Source organism: Grampus griseus (assembly GCF_964374135.1).
Source record: "Grampus griseus genome assembly, chromosome: 10".
NCBI lineage: Eukaryota > Metazoa > Chordata > Mammalia > Artiodactyla > Delphinidae > Grampus > Grampus griseus.
Genome location: NC_139004.1, coordinates 51,417,690 through 51,439,530, shown reverse-complemented (window position 1 = coordinate 51,439,530; position 21,841 = coordinate 51,417,690).

Below are 21,841 nucleotides of genomic sequence, written 5' to 3'. Positions count from 1 at the left end.
CAGCAGTGCTATGGGGGTGTCCTCAAATGGCTTACCAGGTGACAGATACCCAAGGAAGGGGGAGAGGGAGGCAGGCCACCCTGCTGAGTCCCAGAAGGAACAGGGGGAGACTGTGGGGCTTTGAGAACTGACAGTCTATGTAATATCACTGTGAGCAAGATCCGCAAGTACAGATCAGAGGCTGGGAAGGCTGAAGGAAAGCAGGTCACATTACAGTGTGTTACACCAAACAAATGCGATCAGAGGCAGTGTTTATGTGCCCCAGTGCTTCTCAACCAGCGGCTGTTTTTAGACCCCTGAGGGCATTTGGCAACGTCTGGAGACTTTGACGTCTCGGAGGTCGAGGCCAGGGTGTACGGCTAAACATCTACAATGCATAGGGTAGCCCCGATAACAAACCCTATCCGGACCAAAATGTCAGTAGTGCCCAGGTTGAGAAATTTGGAAGTGTATCCCAGAGATGAATTTACAAAAACACAGTATTCTCCATCAACTTTACAACCATCATTGGTGATATTTAAAGATGTACCACACAGGTAAGGTACTGAGGGAAGTGGGAAACCTTCTAGCTGGCAATCAGTTGACTACAGCATCATTTCAAATTGGCTCTTTTTTCAAGTACCTTTGCAGATATTGAAGTTAAACTGATTAATCTCAAATAGCCAGTGGAGTCTTCTGACCTCTTAAAACTACTGGGCACTGTATTTATCCCATTTCCTGATTCTTTTTTATTCAGTACTATCAGTTCTGAAAAATAATGACAAGTGACTCAGCAGTAAGGCGACCAATTCCTGCCGAGTGCTGAGAACCGTGTTATCGGGGCCCAGCAATTGGAATACTCTTGTTTTATCACACACTAGGCCTCCAGGCTAGAGGAGGGGAGAAAGTGATTACCCATCACACACTGGTACCCAGCGCTTGCTCTTCATATCTGATCAATTATGAGCTTAAAAAACAAACTACATATATATAAAAATACATTTTTGGAATAACCAGTTATTAGGTTTTTATTCCTGTTATCAGTGGGCCATATTGAGAACTCACCCAAAAAAGGAGAAAAGTGATTCTAGGAAGTCAAATTTCTGGGCTGGGAAAAGAAGACACTTTCTAGGGAGGGCTATGAACCTTAGTAAAAATCCACCAAGAGACACATGAAAGTAAAAATAAAATTAATTTTGTTTGTTTTTTGGAAAGAAGAATATAAAGTTTCAAGAAGAAGCATGCTGTAGGTAAAAGAGCACTGGAATTTAGATTAGACACACTTTTGTGTGAATCCTGGCTCTGCATAATACTAGCTGGGCGACTACGGGCTTGTTCTTATTCTGTTTCCATTTTGGTTAAAAAGGGATATTACTATTTACTTCATAGGTTTGTACATTGGTTAGCTATTGCTGTGTAATAACCGCCACAAAATTGCAGTGGCATAAGGCAATAAAGCTTTGTTTATGTTGTGTGGGGTCAGCTGGGAGGTGGCTAATCTAGGTTAGTTTTTTTAAAAATTATTTTTATTGAACTATAGTAGATTTACAAAGTTGTGTTAGTTTCAGGTGTACAGCAAAATGATTCATATATATATATATGCTTATCATATATGCATATATATATATATATTCTTTTTCAGATTCTTTTCCGTTATAGGTTATCACAAGATATTGAATATAGTTCCCTGTGCTATACAGTAGGTCCTTATTGTTTATCTATTTTATGTATAGTAGTGTGTATCTGTTAATCCCAAACTCCTAATTTATCCCTCCCGGCCACCATTCCCCTTTGGTAACCATCAGTTTGTTTTCTAAGTCTGTGAGTCTGTTTCTGTTTTGTAAATTAGTTCACTTGTATGAATTTTTAGATTCCACATGTAAGTGATGTCATCTGATGATATTTCTCTTTCTCTGGCTTACTTCACTTAGTATGATAATCTCTAGGTCCATCCATGTTGCTGCAAATGGCGTTATTTCGTCCTCTTTTATGCCTGAGTAATATTCCATTGTGTGTATGTACCACATCTACTTTATCCGTTCATCTGTCGATGGACATTTATGTTGCTTCCATGTCTTGGCTCTTGTAAATAGTACTGCTGGCTTAGAGTGATTTTGTTCTCTGAGAGCCTCATTCCTCTCCTGGGACCAGAGGGCTGCCTGAGAATGTGTTGCCCTATTTCAAATCTTTGCTTGTATCCCATCTATTAACACACTATTGGTCAAAGCCGATCACATGACTGAGGCCAAAGCCAAGGGGAGGGAAAATACACCCTGCCCCATAGAAGCAAAAGCAAATCACATAGGCAAACTCAACATCCCTGGAGCAGAAAGTCTACACTTCCCAGGAAAGTGAGGGGCAGGGAGTGAACATTTCTGAAAAATAATCTAATCTACTACTGCTGCTAAAGTGATTAAGTGAATTTATGTCCTCAGAGCACCTTGCATAATGTCTGGCACCAAAGTATTTAATAAATGTTAGTTCCTTTCTCCTCCTCCAAACTCTGATTTTACAATGAAGAATGGCGAGTATGAACTTAATTTCAGAGATACCATGACTATTTAAAAATAAACTTGGGGCTTCCCTGGTGGCACAGTGGTTGAGAGTCCGCCTGCCGGTGCAGGGGACACAGGTTCCTGCCCCAGTCTGGGAGGATCCCACATGCCGCGGAGCGGCTGGGCCCGTGAGCCATGACCGCTGAGCCTGCGGGTCCGGAGGCTGTGCTCCGCAACAGGAGAGGCCACAACAGTGAGAGGCCCATGTACTGCAAAAACATAAAAATTAAAAATAAATAAAAAAATAATAAACTTGAATTCTGTAGTATGATCAGCTGTGAGAGAAGGTATAAAAGGAAAGGAAGAGGTATTGAGAAAATATGGAAACAGTCAGAAGAAGAATGAGGGGAGAAAGAAACAATACCTCCTCAAATTTGTAAGGCGGGGGATAAAAAAGTTATAGCAATACAGCCACACAACAGAGGAACAATAAAGAAGGAGGAGGAGAAAATGACTGAACAAGAGAATCACCATGAAATCCTGGGAGCTTTTTCAAAATATATACACCGTTCTTCCCTCCCCTCTCTCCCAAGTTCTGAACTGCATGTTTTTCACACGGAATAGCCTAGGAAACGAAGAGGAATGTGCATAGTTTTATGGCCTCTCTCAAGGTTTTATGACTAATTGGCGTTTTAACCACCGTTTACAAGGTCATTGAACGCACTCTATCCCGATACTTCAGAAGCTCTAATCTGAATGTGGCTATTATTTCGACCTGCTAAATGAGTGATCATTTATTTCCTGGGAAGGTAGTGTGAGGGAGAGAGAAATGGTATCATAGAGATCAAGTGAAATTGACTTGTGGTTTTCGACTCATGACTTGGTCCATCCAGAAAAAAGAATATTCTCTGCACAACCCATCTGATCATAAAGTATTTCACATCACCCCACTGCTCAGTGTTCCATAGTAGGAAAAAAATGTGCAGGAATTATTTTCTAGAGCCTTCAATATAATACTCTGCCTACAAGTACTTCCAGAAGAAGAGAAGAAATGCTTTGGTCAAATTGGACTTGGATAACAAGAAACAAAAGGAACCCCTGTTAAGATGAAAAGTGTTAATATTTAACCAGGCTCTCCTTGTAAAGAGCAATGGTGAATGGTTTTAGCTACATCACATACTTAGGGAAACAAAGATATACAAATTCAACCCTCTTTATTTTCCATAGTGAAACTCTTGTTTGCTTTTTGCCTGAGCCATCTTGTTTATGGTCACACTGCCAACAGCCAACACACAGGAGATGCTTAGATATTGGAGTAAAGTCAGGAAAAGGCCGTTTTCGAAATTATAATTAGCAAAAATCTGACTCGTCGTGGACATTAGTGGGAATATGGAGGGGACAATCCCTCCACACACGTTTCTTTTAAAAAAAGAAAGCTTGTACTGCTTGAAGAAATGAGAGCATTCTAAGAAAAATATTCAGCGTTTCATATCAAAAAGATAGGCTTGGAATGTAAAGGTGTAAAAACAAATGTTGAATGGTGCTGTCAGCTGGTAAACTGACATAAGGAGTGACTTAAAAAAACACCACCACCACCACACTGATTCTTAACTGAAGGGTTTCATGGAACCTGGAAAGAGGAGGCCAGAATCCAAGAATTTTCTGGTATTTTTCTTCTACCACTTTCCACTCACTCCTGCCAGCCTCTTTGCTCTTTCTCGTCACATCAAGTTCATTGCAAAGTCCAGGCCTTTCCACACGCTCTGCCCTGGGCCTAGGGAGGGGCTTCCCAACCTAGATACTGGCTCACCTCACCTCCTCACTTCCTGTACTCAGAGCTGCTTAAACATCACGCCCTCACCGAGGCCTGCCCTAACCATTTTCCCTGAAATTGCTCTCTGTTCCCCTCTATCCTCTAACGTGGCATTAAAGTTCTTCCTATCATTTCCTACTACCTGACATTACATCATACACTTACTATGCTAATCTGTTTCTTGTCTGTTCTTCACTAGAATGTAAGCTCCCTGAGGCCAGGGCCTTTGTTTTACTCACCACCGTATCTTCAGTGTCCAAGGCAGCACCTGTGTCTGGCACACAGCAGGTATTTCAGTAAACTCTGCTCAGTGAATGATTGCCTGTAGGGAGGAAAGGACATCATTTTGTACTATTCAGCACAGTTCTAAAGATGAAAATATCCTTAACGTGAAGAAGAGAAACCCTTGGCTACCACTGCTTTGTGAAAAATTCTATTGGACATATACATTCACTCCTCGAATAGTCAGTTGGACCTACCGGGCGTGGAGCACCTTGCTAAGTGTCATACGCAGAACCGATGCAAATAAGGCCGGTCCCTGCCCTCAAGGAATGATCATCTAGCGGTGGAATTGGATCTTCCTGTGTGATCGTTGGGGGTGCCATTCACATAGACATGACATAAATCACACCTTCCTAAAGCTATAAAGTACCCAACCTCTCCAGCTGAATACAACAAGCTAGGACACAGCATTTCTCTTCCCTTCAGCAAACATGGTGCTTTCTAACAACCCAGATAGCAGGGGACTTTCATTCATTCATTCAACTAACATTTATCAAACACCTGCTACATACAGTAAGTCCCCTACATAAGAACATTCAAGTTGTGAACTTTTGAAGACGTGAAAGTGCTTTCCATCAATGTCAGGCATGAGTGAAATTGCAGCTTGCCCTCCATCTCCTATAGCTGACGATTCTTCAGCTCTATCATCTCCCACCTCCTCTCCCTCCTCCAGTCAGTAATTCTTCTTGCCTGCTCACTCGATGCCAGCCCCTGTATGCCAGCTGTTGTGCTGTATTACTGTACTTTTCAAGGTACTGGACTGTAAAATTAAAAATGTTTTCTTTATTTTTTGTGTTTGTTTTTTATGTATTATTTGTGTGAAAAGTATTATAAACCTATTATATTATAGTACTATATAGCCGACTGTGTCAGTTGGGTACCTAGGCTAACTTTGCTGGACCTAAGAACAAATTGGATTTACGAACCCTCTCTTGGAATGGAACTTGTTTGTATGTAGGGGGCTTACTGTAATGGGAGTGGGAGTGGCAGGGTTGCAGAATAGAGGTGAATATGAGAAATTTGTACAACACTTTGTGCTTTAGGGTGAATAGGAACAAAGCAAATCAAATGCAATTTCTCTATTTTGATATGCTATACATAAATACATCTCCCAAATCATTTCCATAGTTATGCAAACAAGAGTGACATGAACAGAATACAAAACACAGGAAAAAGTTCACCTACATTTTTACCACCCAAACAAACGAGTACTTTCATTTTTGCATCTTTCCGGGCCTTGCAGGAAAACCTATGAATGTTTCTATCTCTATAATCAGAGTGTTGATACGATTTTATGGTCAGGCCATCTTGGGTTTGAGGCTTTGCTCGTCACCTCTGAGCTTGGAGGATGTTATGCAGGGAACATCTGTACTTCCGTCTGCAATGCCTTCAGCACACAGATACTGGATTTTATGACAGGACCGTAGTGAAGCGGCTTAAAGGGGGGCGTGGAGGTGCAAAGAGCCAGCTGGCTTAGGGCAGCATAGTCGTGTGCATGCATCTTGTCAGCTCTAAAGCACTGAGCCAAAAATGTGCACGTGGCAGAAATAAAGGAGAAGAGAACAGGTTATAATGAAGTGGTTGCAATCTTCCTCCTTCATTAAGGAGGAAGGATTCTAGCTTGGTCATTCTAGAGTCTTTCTTTTTTATTTTCTGGAATTGGGAAAATTGAACAACTCCCCCAAAAAAAGAAAAACAAGCAAAAATAAATTTTAAAAAAAAACCCTCAACCAGAGAGCTACAGAATAAAGACCTAAGGTGAAGGAAAGACAGGGACACCATAAAATGGAATGGTTATCTTGCAAACGACATCACAGCAACATCATAGTATGCAATGCTGCTAAATGTTTAATACAGGCTTTCTGAAAAAACAAAACTCTGTGTGTGTGTACACATACATAAGTTTATTATATATTTTATTGCGTCATGCACAATTTAGATAATAAAATATGTAATACTCTTTATTATAAATTCTTTGTAAACAATTGATTCCCACAGAATGCTTTCATTGATTTTTGTTGAACTCTTAGATCCATTGCAACTGATAAATGAATATTGTTCTCACATAAACGTTGGTTAATATTTTCATTTATTTTAACAAGTTAGACATAAGAAAATGAAACAACAAAGAATATGTTTAACTTGATACATTCATCAATGATGTGAGTGACTGACTTTTTTGCTAAGTTGGATAATAGTTTTGGAGCCCCGAAAGAATCTTTTCTTAATTTTTTGTGCTGTTCACAATGTAAGGCATAACACAGTTTTAAGTTTAATCTGTGTTACTAGAATTTTTTCCATGACTTTCTTAAGTCTTGACAACCAAGAAAACAAAAAATCAAGCCCTGGTTTGGAGTGTCTGCTGATTTCCACGGTGTAAACACGCCCATCGTGGCCAATTTCAAGCTACCAACATGAGGTCACTGAAAATGGAATTGGGAACACAGGCCAGAAGCACTATTGTATAGTATCTCCACATTACAGATACAGAGTGTAAAGAAACCTTAAGAGTATATAGATAGTAGTAAAATGTAGTAAAACAATTAGAGAGTGATGGATTTCTAAGTCTTTATTACAGCTTCTTGAAGTATAACTGACATACAGTAAATTGCATGTACTTGAATTTGATAAATTTTGACATTTGTATATACCTGTGAAACTACTACCACAATCAAATCAAATACCCACAAATCTCCTCACGTCCCTTTATAACCTGTCTCTTCCACTGCCTCCAAGCCCTGCCCTCAGATGACCACTGGTTGGCTTTCCATCACTATAAGGGTGATTTGTTTTCTATAAATGGAATCACTCTGCATGCACTCTTTTCTTGTCTGGCTTCATCATAACTATTTTGAGATTCACTCATGTTGTTGCACGTTCATTCCTCTTTTTCCTCTGAGTATTGCATATTTATCACTTTGGTGTATAACTTATTTTGTTGTAAGTTTCTATAATTTAATTTTTAATAATGGCTGTGTTGAACAACCAGCTGGCAAAATTCCTGAAAATTGACCAATTGGCTCTTTCAAGCTGGTGCAAGCCGGCTCTGGCATACCGCTGGTGGGCTGTGTGCAAGTGTGTGTGTGTGTCTTGCTTTAGGGAGAAGGTTGAGAGCCTTTGGGACAGTTGCAGGGTTTGAGGAATAATTGGAAATGAATGAAAGGGAAGAGAGAATTTCTAACAAGTTCTGTGTTCCCTCTTTGGCGTTCTTTGAGAGTAACTGCAGTAAAATGCTAATTAAAAATTACTTTTTGGGGGCTTCCCTGGTGGCGCAGTGGTTGAGAGTCCGCCTGCAGATGCAGGGGACGCGGGTTTGTGCCCCGGTCCAGGAGGATCCCACATGCCGCTGAGCAGCTGGGCCCGTGAGCCATGGACGCTGAGCCTGCGCGTCCAGAGCCTGTGCTCGGCAACGGGAGAGGCCACAACAGTGAGAGGCCCGCGTACCGCAAAAAAAAAAAAAAAAATTACTTTTTGGTTGCTGGCTTGTTGTTGTTGTTTTAATGTAGGAATCTTTTAAAAATTTATTTTCCTTATTTTTTTGGCTGTGTTGGCACATGGGATCTTAGTTGTGGCACGTGGGATCTTTGTTACGGCGTGCAGGCTTCTCTCTAGTTGCGGCCTGTGGGTTTTCTCTCTCTAGTTGTGGCACGCGGGCCAGGGCATGTGGGCTCTGTAGTTGTGGCACGCAGGCTTAGTTGCCCCACAGCATGTGGGATCTTAGTTCCCCGACCAGGGATCGAACCCGTGTCCCCTGCATTGGAAGGCGGATTTTTTTTACCACTGGACCACCTGGGACGTCCCACTTGTTGTTCTAAAGAATGCATGACTGGGAGCTGGGCTTTGGGGGTTTTACAGGAGGGACTTTTATTCCTGAGGTTTCCAAGAGAGAATTCCAAAAGCCAGAGTCAACTTGCTTCTGGTTCCTCAGGGCAAACTGGTAGAGAAGGATCTGGAGTTGATGCCTGAGCACAAGGATGCTGGGAGTTGGCTACTCACAGACCACTTCACCTCTCCCCGAATGCACTAGACAGGCAGGTGTGTGGGAGAGGGCTTGGGCTAGGACTTCATCCTGTGTCACTGGCACATTGTCATCAGGGAGATGCAATTTAGGATGTGATACTCACTGTGTACATCCCTGAATATATCCTTGGGTAGAGGCCGAGGGGTGGGAGGTTGTTCAATGTTTCTTCTGTGCTGTAGCAAACTAAAAAAGCTAGTAAGGAAAGCTGTAATGCTAACTATTTATTGAGTGTTTACTACATGCAAGACACTCAGCCGAGGGCTCTCTGTACAGTATCTGATTTAATGATCAGAGCAGCCCGAGCTGAGTCATAGGATCATACCCATTTTACAGGGAAGTTAAGTGCTTTGCTAGAGATCACAGCAGGAAGTGGTGGAGACAGTATCAGAGCCCAGGTCTGTCTGATTCCTCTGGTCTTTACCCCTACACTGTGCAGCCTTCTGGTTGGCTGACCTGTAGGAAACTCAAGAGTGTAAGGAATTAAAACAAGAGTTACAGGCCTAGTTGGCAAAGGGTCTTTTCCCAACTAAATGACAGCATCCCCGGCTGCCTAGAGAGCGTGCCTGGAGGTGACACTGGGGTCCAGTCATCTGGGGCCTTTTAAACTTTTTTTTGAAACTTGGCTTCACTCCTAAGGGTAATGGGGGTACCATTGATAAAGTGTGGAGTGGGGGCTCAAGTATGTATTAGAGAAAAATAGGTTGGAAAGTGGTCGTATAAGTTAAGATATAGGCTAAAGACATCCCAAAATACAAGGTAGATGTGCCTGTACTCTCTCATTTTGACAAATCCTTCCAATTATTATTTTGCAGATTAGGTTCAAAGAAGGTAAGGAACTTGCCCAAGGCCATACTGCTCCCCAGAAGCTGTGTTAGGATTTAAGGCTGTACTTTATGCAGTGAAGGAAGGACAGCTCATCCTCTGAAACCCGAGGAAGAATGAAGGATGCCTGAAAATGGAAGGAGTGGGAGTGGATAAGGGGAGGAAGGTGACTGGAACAAAGACATATAAACTATAGTGGCTTAAGTAAATAGGCTTATTTATCTCCCAAGAACAGTCTAGAATGAGCTCACTTGGGCTGGTAGGGTGGCTTTGTTCTATGAGGACATTCAGAGACCCTGGTGCCTTCCATCTTACTGCCCTGTAATCTCCTCGAATGTCCTTAGGGCTGATGCTGGCTCACTTCCACATTGGTGGTCTAGCCTGGGGCAGGTCAATCTTTTAGAGGACCCTGAAGTTGGCTACATCCCATTGGTCTAAGTAAGTCACATGGCCACACTTAACCACAAGGGGGTCTGGGAAATGTAGTTTCTTCTTGGGTGGCTAGATTTCTAGCTAAAACTCAGGGGTCCTACTACTGAAAAGAAGGAGAAAATGGATACTGTATGATCTGAGTCTTTTATTAGATTTGCTCCTAGGCAAGTCATGTGGGAAAACAACAAAGGCTGCCTGTATAATAGACACACAAGACAATTAATGAAAACAGTATTCTGTGACAATTTAAAGTGTGTTGTGTGGCAAATAGTGTTTCGAATAGACGGAGAGAATACATTCAGTGTCCTGTTTCTGTGTCATTCCTCTGTGGCTCTCCTTTTTGCCCAGCAGGTGGGCATCTTTTGGAGATGGTGTCTGTGGCAGAGTGGGTATTTCCCATGGCTTGGGTCTTCTGCAGATCGCTCAATTGGTTGTAATATTCTGCCTGTTCTCATGAGAGGTGGGAACCAGTGGATATTTATGCTAAAAGGAAATGGGTGATGCTGATGGAGACAGTGGTCGGTGGAGACAACGGGCCCTGGGCAACCACTCCTCAGCTTTAGCTATTCCTTCCTGCCAGGAAGGAATGTGGCCAGGGTTTCTGGGAATTTGAGAGTCTCAATAGAATCCAGAAATTCAGATTTTAGCACGTCATCCAATCTTTAAATGTTGGCTCAAATATTTCAATACTACTCTGTGGGCCAAAAGAACATCCCTGTGAGCTGAGACCAGGCTCTGGTCTCTGACTTAATCTCTTAGATCCTTATGTCCTCATCTGTCAAATGGGAGCAATACGCACCTCAAAATGTTACAGGAAGGATGGAAGGCAATATATGTCTGGGCAGATAATCATTATTGTACCTGATTTTTTTCATGATGCATCTGCCTTAGAACTGGGAAATTCTCGTGCCCCATCCTATTGGATGGGAAGTTCAGGATGGATGTTTTGAAGAAGCTAAGAGGGTAGAGTCTATAAGATTTACTGGAATTGGCTGTTGTGATTCAGGACTTCACAGCTATCCCAAAGAACATTTTCCAACATTGCCTTTTGGAGGTGTCATGCTCAAGAGTTTGGTCTTGCTTGATCAATAAGCTTGAATTAGAGAGTAAGATAAATCTGTTCTCCACTCAGCCCTTGCTACTGTGTGACTTTGGCTAAGTTATATTATATTTCCTGTTTTAAAAGTGAGAATAATAATAACTTAACTGATAAAATAATTGTCAGGACTCAATGAGATGATACATATAAAACCCTTAGTGTATACTGCTGGGCGTATAGTAAGTATTCAATAAACATTAATTGTAATTAAATATTATGTCTTACCCAGGTGGAAGATTATATAAAATACGTTGCTTGTTATTTTTATTTCTGGTAAAATTTTTAGTTTCAGGCAAATCATTTTACTTAGTCAACATCTTGAGGTTTTTTTTTTTCTGGGATAATTGCAATAATATAATAGATAAAATCTTAGGAAATATTGCATAAATCATCTTTTGTGCAATTCCCTACTGCAAGAAGATGGTGCCAGGTGTAAAGTGTTCTAAAGCAACAAAGTGACCTTTAAAGAAAAGCAATTTATTCTTAAAGTAAATCACTAAAGGAAAGGGAGAAAAGGTCTTGTATATTGCTAGTATTGGATCTTTGGGCTAGCGCCTTGTTTGGCATCATTTGGGTTGGTTACATGCTATGTATAAAGACTTATTTCAGAGCTGATAGATCCTGTGAAAAAGGAATATTGAAATTTACTACAGCAAGGAATACATGATCTGTCCTACAGAAAGCCCCACAGGCAAAAACAGTGGAGGCAAAATGCAAATGGTGAATGGGTCCTTCCAAAAAGTTATCAACCAGCAATTAAGCTCTTTTTTCAAAAGTAGACAAACTCCCACAGGATGGTTAGACCTATTGATCATCTTTATCTGTATCACTATTATTATTACTAGTAGCAGTAATAATAATTACTGATGCTTATTAGGATCTTCCTATGGACCACCCAGTGGATAAACTGCATTACATGCTTTATCTCAGTGAATTCTCTCAATAACTCTATGAGTGAGGGGATATTACTATTCCCATTTTTCAGATGAGGAAATTGATGCTTCGGAATGTTAGCTAACTGGCCCAGCTTCATTCATTTGTCAGGGGCATAGTTTGGCTTCTAACCTAGCACTGCATGGCTCCAATGTTCATGATTCTGTGAGGGAATGGAAATTCTGGTGAATGAGATGGAAAGAGAGAAAGAGATTTGATTTGGAGCTTTAAGCCCTTTCCCAGAGGGTATGTCTGAATCGAGTACTTTATTGTGGGTCTGTGGGGAGAGGGGGAAGGGAAGCCGGAAGGTCCAGGAGGGGAGCGAAGGAGCAGTGGAGACTTTGAAGACCAACTCTGAGTGCTTTACAATTTCAGCAGCTGGGTGGCTATCTCACGCTCATTCTTTGATAACCTGACTTATTTGCTCTGACTGGGGATGGCTTTTGTTATCCACGTTGGTGATCACCATTCTGGAATTCCCGTGATGTCCCCAGAGGTACATTCACACTTGTCAGACTGGGTTTGGGGACCGTGGTCTTGCAATTACGATGCAGTTTCCAGACGCACAGTTCCAGCTCACTGACCCCAGCTGTCAGGGTGGCCCCTCTCTCCAGGTGCAGTCAGCCTCTGTCAGAAGATAAATGTCTTCATGACAGCTCTGACAATTGTCCACTCTCCTGTGTGGAGAGGAAATGTCATTTACAACTCTGTGCTGTTGGTTATTCTCTTCGCAGCGTCATCAGACTTCAGTCTTCTTGTTGAATCAAATAGTCTACATCCCTTTCATGATAATAATTTAACATATATCCTCACTTTGATCACATTTTTTTATATTAAAAAATTTTAAACATCTTTATTGGAGTACAATTGCTTTACAGTGGTGTGTTAGTTTCCGCTTTATAACAGAGCGAATCAGCTATGCATATACATATATCCCCATTGGTAGCTTGGTTGAATTTATTTATAATTACATAATGCTGTCCTTGACTATGTTAAGGGGGATTTTTGACAAAGAAACTACTTCAATTATGAAGTTGCTGATCTTGAATGAGATAAGATACAAACTAGATATATACCCATAGAAATAAGAGAAAAAATATTTTCAGGTGTAATAGGCTGGGGAAAAACTCCAAGAGTCCTGTCCTAGTAAAAGCAAAACACTATTTCCATTTTTTCTTGTTGGCTTTGGAGCCTACCAGCCACATCCTGCTGGGTAGAGCTATGGAAAGAACAGTGGACATTGGGACAGCTGGGCTCTACTTTTGGCTTTGTCATTGTATAGTCCAGAATTCTTTGGCTTGTACATCGCAGAAAGGGTAACTCAATCACTTAAGCAAGAAGGGAGTTTCTTGCTTAAGTAACTTAGATGTTCAGGGGTAAATCTGGCTTCAAGTAGCTCAGAGTTATAAATTATGTCGTGAAGGCTTCTTTTCTTTCCACCCCTCAACTCTACCTCTGCTTCTTTCTCAGACTCCACAAGGCAGCTTACATCAGCTCTGGTCTCATCTTCTCCCAGGCTCTAGCCCAGCAAGAAAGCGCAGGACAATTTTCCAGCAGTCCTAAGGTTCACTCTGAATGAACAGGCCTAGGGATCCATGTTATCCCTGGACCAATCACTGTGGCGCTTTAATTGACCATGTCTGGATGGAGCCTCATCCAGATCCCATAAGAGTAGGGAGGGTGGATCCCCAGACAAAAGTGTGGGTTATTACCAGGAGATGGGGAAATTTACACAGGTGAGTGTCAATGCCACTCACCAATCATGTCACCTTAGAAGGATAACTAAACCTCTGTGAAAAGTAGAGTTAATACTGCCTACCAAAAGTGGATTAAAAATAGTTTGTAGACCAAATAACAAATGCTGGAGAGGGTGTGGAGAAAAGGGAACCCTCCTACACTGTTTGTGGGAATGTAAGTTGGTGCAACCACTTTGGAAAACAGTATGGAGGTTCCTCAGGAAACTAAAAATAGAACTACTATATGATCTAGAAATCCCACTCCTGGGTGTATATCCAGACAAAACTATAATTCAAAAAGATACATGCACCCCAATGTTCATAGCAGCACTATTCACAATAGCTAAGACATGGAAGCAACCTAAATGTCCATTGACAGATGAATGGATAAAGAAGATGTGGTACATATAGACAATGGAATACTACTCAGCCATAAAAAAGAATGAAATAATGCCATTTGCAGTAACATGGATGGACCTAGAGATTATCACACTAAGTGAAGTAAGTCAGAAATAGAAAGACAAATACCATATATCACTTATACATGGAATCTAAAATATGGCAAAAATGAATCTATCTACAAAACAGAAACAGACTCACAGATATAGAGAACAGTCTTGTGGTTACCAAGGGGGAGGGGACTGGGAGAGGGATGGACTGGGAGGTTGGGGTTAGCAGATGCAAACTAGTATATTGATATATAGGATGGATAAACAACAAGGTCCTACTGTATAGCACAGGGAACTACATTCAGTATCCTGGGATAAACCATAATGGAAAAGAATATGAAAAAAGAATGTCTATATGTGTATAACTGAGTCATTCTGCTGTAAAGCAGAAATTAATACAACATTGTAAATCAACTATACTTCGATAAAAAAATAGTTTGTAGACTACATATACCAATAACAGTGCTTTGTAAACTGTGAAATGCTATACAATTTCATGTTATTCTCTTTAGAATTTTATCTGGGATCTATATGTAGGAGTGAGCTTGATGAGTTATACACAGACTGTGTACATCTTCAATCTCACCAGGGAAGGCCAAATTACTTTCTACTATTAGCAGTGAACAGAGTTCCTGTCGATCTACACTGTTTCAAGCACTTGGTATCAGACTTTCTAATTATTTTAGGTATTAGACTTTAGTTATTTTCCAATGCAATGTGTATCTCATTACAATTTACATTTTCCTGATAACATACAAAGACCATCTTTTTTCATATTTATTATAATGTGGTATTTGTTGGCTATATTTAGAGTTGTTCACATTTTTTACTCACTTAACAATTGTGTTTTTTTTTTTTTTTGCTTTCTCAATCATTCGTAGGGAGCTCTTTTTATTTTCAGGATACTAATACTTTGTTAGTTACCTTATTACAAATACTTATTCTCAGTTTGTGGCTTGCCTTTTCGCTTTTTTTAGCGTGTAGTTTGATGAATATAAGCTCACAATTTTAACGGTCTAATTTACCAATCAGTGCTATCCTATAAGGTTTGTACTTTCTGTGCTTTAAGAAATCTTTCTGCCCTCTAACCCCTTGGGTCATAAAGATACTCTCTTCTAAAAGTTTGAATGTTTTGCCTTCCATATTTGAATTTTTAATCCACTGGGAATTTATTGTGTATGTTGGAAAGTAGTTGCTCAATTTCAAATTTTCCATATGGACACCCACCACCTAGTCAATCACTGTCTTTCTCTACTGCTGTGAAGTGCCACCTCCATTTACACAAAGTATCCTTCTAGGCATGCACCTGTTTTAGGCTCTCTGTCCTATTCCCTTGGCCCATTTGTCCACCTCTCTCTTTTTTAAACGTAGGACTTACATATGCTTGCAATGGCTGTGAGAAGAGTATGGTCTGCAGAATTGGGTTCACACCCCGAAGGCTCTTCCTGTGCTTCATCATATATCCTAACAGTATTTTGCTGATCTGGTTTCAAGAAGTTTTTTTGTTTGTTTGTTTGTTTGTTTTGCGGTATGCGGGCCTCTCACTGTGTGTGGCCTCTCCAGTTATGGAGCACAGGCTCTGGACGCGCAGGCTCAGCGGCCATGGCTCACGGGCCCAGCCGCTCCGCGGCATGTGGGATCTTCCCGGACCGGGGCACGAACCCGTGTCCCCTGCATCGGCAGGCGGACTCTCAACCACTGCGCCACCAGGGAAGCCCTCAAGAAGTTTTATTGAACTCTACCTACTAGATATCACTGCTAATCCCTGTCCTCATCCACCCATTTGTAACAACAGCATTGCTGGTTTTTTTTTTTTTTAATCACTTGTGGTATTGGAATTAAATGAAATTGAGCTTAAAAATCTGAGGGATTTGGGAAAGATTATGTATTTCTTTTTACCTGTAGAAAACCTGGAGAGTGAAATATAATTTGGAGAGAGGACCTGAAAGGTTAACAGTTTCAAAATGGAAGGTTCATGATGAGTGAAGCTAGGTGAGAGGGGAAGGGGGGTAGGGGCTGCTCAGAGCTAAGGTTTCAGGACAGAAAACCCCAAAGGAAAAGTATCCTTATGGCTCTTTTAGCCTATGGCACATTATTGATACTTCAAAAAATATACTGGGGGGACTTTCCTGGCGGTCCAGAGGTTAAGACTCTGCACTTCCACTGCAGAAGGCATGGGTCTGATCCCTGGTGGGGGAACTAAGATCCCGCGTGCCACTGCCAAAAAAAAAAGAAAAAAGAGAATGGGAATAAAGGCAGATAAAAGCCAGACAGGATGTAGATAAAATATATATTTTGTGAATATGGCTTTTTAGTCTACAAAATATTTTTTTCTCTCTCTGTGAATCGGTTTAACTCTTAATATACGTACTATCTCAATGTGATTTTATATTAACAATACAAAAAGAACATGATTCTTGGTTCCATGCTTTAATTTTCTGTCCCTTCTCCAGGGACAAGTGAGCACTTTTGTTTTTCCTCAAAGAAATTTCTTTGCCCGCAGCTCTCCCAAAGCACGGGTTGGAGCAAAATTCACGGAGAGGGGAATTCAAAAGGCTACTTGCTTCAAATCAGCGAACTGTATTAGAAAAAAGTAGGGGAGTAAGACCCTAGAACTCCATGATTAAAACAGAAACTAAGCTGTTTAGCTCAGAGCTCATGTCTTTTCAGGCTGTCGTGATTGGCACACTGTGTGTGTATGTGGGGTTATTGGTAATAATTATAAGTATTACTTGAAGAATGTGTAGGAAAGCAGCTGCCCTTAAGATGAATTGGACCCAAGCCACAGCACACAGTGTCTGATGAATTAAAAACCCTGGTCCTTGTTCAAATCACCATTCCCTTCAACAGAAGCCAGCCAAGGAAATACACAGCAAGGTTAAAGGCTGCAGGTGCAATCAGACATCAGCTGTGCTCTTGGCCTTTGACCTCCGCATGGAACATGTTGAACATCAGCCAACTTGGATGCAAAAGTCAATCCTTGTCCACTTCTCCAGCCAGAATCCCCTCCCACAGAAGCATTACCAAGCAGAGAAGAATTGGTGGCAACATTTTGTAGGGAAGGTGGAGAACTGGGATTTACATTGGATACCCTACAACAAACTAGTTTAAAAGTCCCCTTACATAGTTCTGATTTCCCCAGTCTTTTGAGCCCACCCCCAAGGGAAGAACTTTCTCTCTGGGTCCTCTCAGGTACCCCCCAGTGATGCTGGGCCTTTCTCGGTACACCTTGCCTTTGTTTTTCTTTTCCTCTCTCTTTAGAGCATGTCGAGTTCTCCCCATTACCTTAAGCCTGGCAGGTTAGCTACCACATTTCATCACTTGGTCATATCCCGAAACGGAGGCTCTTATATCCACGCTAAGGGGCTTATTCATTCATTCAAGTGTTTATTAGGTGTTTACCATGTGCTAAGAACTGTTCTAGGCCCTGGGGATTCAGCAGTGAGCAAAACAGACAGAAATCCTTACCATCAAGGAGCTTATATTCTAGCAGAAGGAGCCTAACAAAAATAAATCAATAAAACAACTAAATAATAATTAAAACACATAAAGTGTATAAAATGTCAGATAGTGATAAGAGCTATGTGCAAAAATGAAGCAAAGAGATAAGGGATTCTGGAGAGGCGGTTGCACTTTTTGAGGGGTGGTCAGGGAAGATTTTGCTGGCAAGGTAACATGTGAGCACATTCCCAAAGGAGGTAAGGGAGTAAATCTATGATAAATCAGATGGAAGAGTATTCTAGATAACAGGAACGGCAAGAGCATGGACCCTGGGGCAGAAGCGTGCCTGGCTCGTTTCTGCAAGAGCAGGGAGGCAGTTGTTGCTGAAGCTGAGGAAGGGCGAGAGTAACTAGAGATGAGGTTGGAGAGATAATTGGACAAGATCCTGAAGGGCCTTATCCTGTGAAGAGTTTGGTTTTTACACTGAGTGAGATGGGGAGACATTGGGGAATTCAGGGCAGACAAATGACATGATCGGATATATGTAAACCTCCCTCTGGCTACAGGGCTGAGAGTAGACGATAGGAGGGAAAGGGAAACTGGTTAGAAAACTCGTACCATAACCCAGTCTAGAAATAAGTGGCTTGGAGAATGGTGAATGGGGTGGAGGTGGTGAGAAGTGTTGGATTCTGGATATATTTTAAAAGGAGTGTTAATAGACTTTGCCGATATTTTGGATGGGTGTATGGGGGGAAGAAAGAGGGAAAGTGAAAGATGTCTCTAAGGTTATTGACTTGAGTCCCTGAAAGATGGATTTTCATTTTCAGAGATGAGGAGGATTGTGGGGGGGGGGGTGAGGTGTGGGAAGAGCAGGAATATGATTTTGGCCACAGTAAGACTGAGATGCTATTAGCTATTCCAGGGGAGATGTTGGCTAGGCCCTTGGGTATAGGATGCTGAAGTTCAGGGTAGACATCTAGACTGGAAAGACAAATTTGGGAATTGTAAACATAAATAATAATCAAGAGTGAGGGTTCTTGGGATCACCAAGATGGCTGGCATAATCTGATGACATGACGTTCAAAGCTTATCAGACATTCCGTTAAAACAAATAAGATGCTCTCCTAGGGACTTCGCTGGTAGTCCAGTGGTTAAGACTTCACCTTCCAATGCAGGGAGTGCAGGTTCGATCCCTGGTCGGAGAGCTAAGATCCCACATGCCTTGTGGCCAAAAAACCACAACATAAAACAGAAGCAATATTGTAACAAATTCAATAAAGACTTTAAAAAAAATGCTCCACATCCAAAAAAAATCTTTGATTGGGATTGACATACATACACTGATACGTATAAAATAGATAACTAATAAGAATCTGCTGTATAAAAAAATAATAAAATTCAAAAAAAAAATCTAGGGCTTCCCTGGTGGCACAGTGGTTGAGAGTCCGCCTGCCGATGCAGGGGACACGGGTTCGTGCCCCGGTCCGGGAAGATCCCACATGCCGCAGAGTGGCTGGGCCCGTGAGCCATGGCCGCTGAGCCTGCGCGTCCGGAGCCTGTGCTCCGCGACGGGAGAGGCCACACACAGTGAGAGGCCCGCATACCACACACACAAAAAAATCTAAACCAAAGGGAGGAAAAAAGAAAGATGCTCTCCTAAGTGGGCGTCTCTGTGCACGTGACTCTGGCAGGGTGGAGACACATAGACCCTATGTGATCTGACTCTGTATTTCATTCTGTTCCTGCTGCACTATCCTCCGTGCTGTTCCTTGAACTTGCCACACGTGCTCTGATTTCATGGCTTTGACACTTGCTTTTCCTTCCTCCTGAAAGGCAGGAAAAGGAAGCTTCGTCTTGCTTCCTTCCTTCAGGTTGCTCACCTTATGTATTACTTATCTTTTGCTGCCTAACAATTTACTTCAGTGTAGAGGCTTTATTATCTCAAGTTTTCTGTAGACCAGAAATGTGGGACCAGCTTAGCTGGGCGGCTCTGGCTAAGGGTTTCACATGAGGCTGGAGTGCAGACTTGAGCTGGGGCTTCAGTCATCTGAAGGCTTGAGTCCGGCTGGAGGTTCCTCTTCCACGGTGCTTTATTTACACGTCTGACATTAGAGCTGCTGGAGGGGAGGTCTGAGTCCCTCTCCATGTGGTTCTCTCCCAGGACTGCTTGAGTGTCCTCCTGACATGACGGTTGGCTTGCCCCAGAGGGAGTCATCCAAAAAAGCATGGTGGAAGCTTTGACACCTTTGATGACCCAGCCTCAGAAATCAAATACCTTCATCTCTGCTGTACTTTATTACCCAGAGACCATCCCCAATTTTTTTGTGGGAGGAGACTACATAAGGGTGTGAATATTGGGAGGTGAGGCTCACTGAGGGCCATCTTGAAAGCTGACTGCCGCATCTTATCAGAGATGCCTTCTCAGACTATCCTGTATATTATGGACTGAATGTATGTGTCCCCTCCTAAATTCATATATTGAAGCCCTAACCCTCCAATGTGGCTCTGTTTGGAACGAGGAAGTAATTAAGGTTAAATGAGGTCACACAGGTGGGACCCTGGTCAGATAGGATTAGTGTCCTTATAAGAGACACCAGAGGGCCCTCTCCCTCTCTCTCTCTCTCTCTCTCTCCCTCCCCGCCCCCACCCTCCATGTGCACATATTGAGGAAAGGCCACGTGAGGACACAGAGAAGGTGGCAGTCTGCAAGCCAGGAAGAAGAGCTCTCACCACAACTGAATAGAGTGCAATCTTGATCTTGGACTTCTAGCCTCCAGAACTGTGAGAAAATAAATTTCTGTTGTTTAAGCCACCCAGTCTGTGGCACTGGGTTGGCTAAAAAGTTTGTCTGGGTTTTCTGTAACATCTTACGGAAAAACCTGAACAAACTTTTTGGCCGACCCAATATTTTCTTTGGACAGCCCAAGCAGACTAATATACTGCATAAAGGAGCAACCTTCTTCCTGAGCACTTTCTATTCCCTGTATTCTGCTTTATTTTTCTCCACAGTATTTATCACAACCTGACATTTTCTCAGTTCATTTGTTTATTGTCTGTCTCCCTTACTGGACTGGAAGCCCTCTGAAGCAGGGACTTTGTCTATTTGGTATACTGTTGTATCCTCAATTCTGAAACCAGTGCCTGGTACATAAAATGTGCTCTGGGGAATTTCCTGGCAGTCGAGTGGATAGGACTCTGCACATCCACTGGCAGGGGGCACAGGTTTGATCCCTGGTCAGGGAACTAATAAGATCCTGCAAGCTGTGCAGCGCGGCCAAAAAAAAAAACAAAAAAAAAAAACGGTGCTCTGAATTACTTGTTGAATGACAAATGAATGGATGCATATCTGACCTTATTTTATGTCTCCTCCTCACCCTGTTGGTGGCCAGGATTATCCTTACTTTAGGTAAACGTGGGGTTCATCATATTCCAGCACCATTTCTGAAATCAGGCATGAAACAGAATATTTTAAAAATCTCTGTTTATCTGGTGCTTGGATTATTCATTATAAGGAGTTATTTGAAATTTAACCCAGTGAAATATAAGCCCATCTGAGGTAATTTTGAAGTGGCTTTCACCTAGAGATGAGAGCCTAAGCAATTTTTTTTTCCTTATTTTTGAGGTTAAGCAACTTGCTTGAGGTCACACAGCTAGAGAATGACAGGGGAAGATCTGAACACAGGAGGTCTGGCTCCAGAATCTGCCTACAGCCCCAGCCATTGCTGCTTCTCCATGTCACTGTGGTGGTTGTTCCAGGTGGAGCCCCTGGAGCACACCAAGAAGCTTCTCTACCAGTACAAGTACGAGGCCATATGAAACTGACGAACGAGGAGAAGTTGTCCAGGCATCAGGCCTGGGAGTTGGAGCCGGAGGTCGGGTCCCCACGGAGAGTGGGCAGACGGGAGGTGGCAGGGGTAGGGGTGTGTCTTAACCATGTCCGCCCCTACTTCCCAATTCAGGTGCTGGAGATCCTGAAGCTTTGGGAGGAAAAGGAGGAGGGGCATGCGCTGACCATCTCATGGTCAGCTTATTACCTAAGCAATTAACTGTGGGAAACCTTCCAGTTCTTGCGGCTGTTTTTCCTGCCTGAGGGTGAGAATTCTGCACTTTGTAGAGCACATGTAATGACTAATCCTGATGAAATGCTACATGTGTTTTTTGCACGCATGTAACAATAAAAGAGAGCGAGGTTGAAAAGAAATGCAAAATACATTTCTGTGTATTCCAATTTTCCCATCACACTTATGCACTTACTTCTATAGTTAGAAATGCAAAAGTTATAGAAGATGAAATAAAAAGAATAATCTAGAAGTACGATAAACGCATTCATATCTGTGCT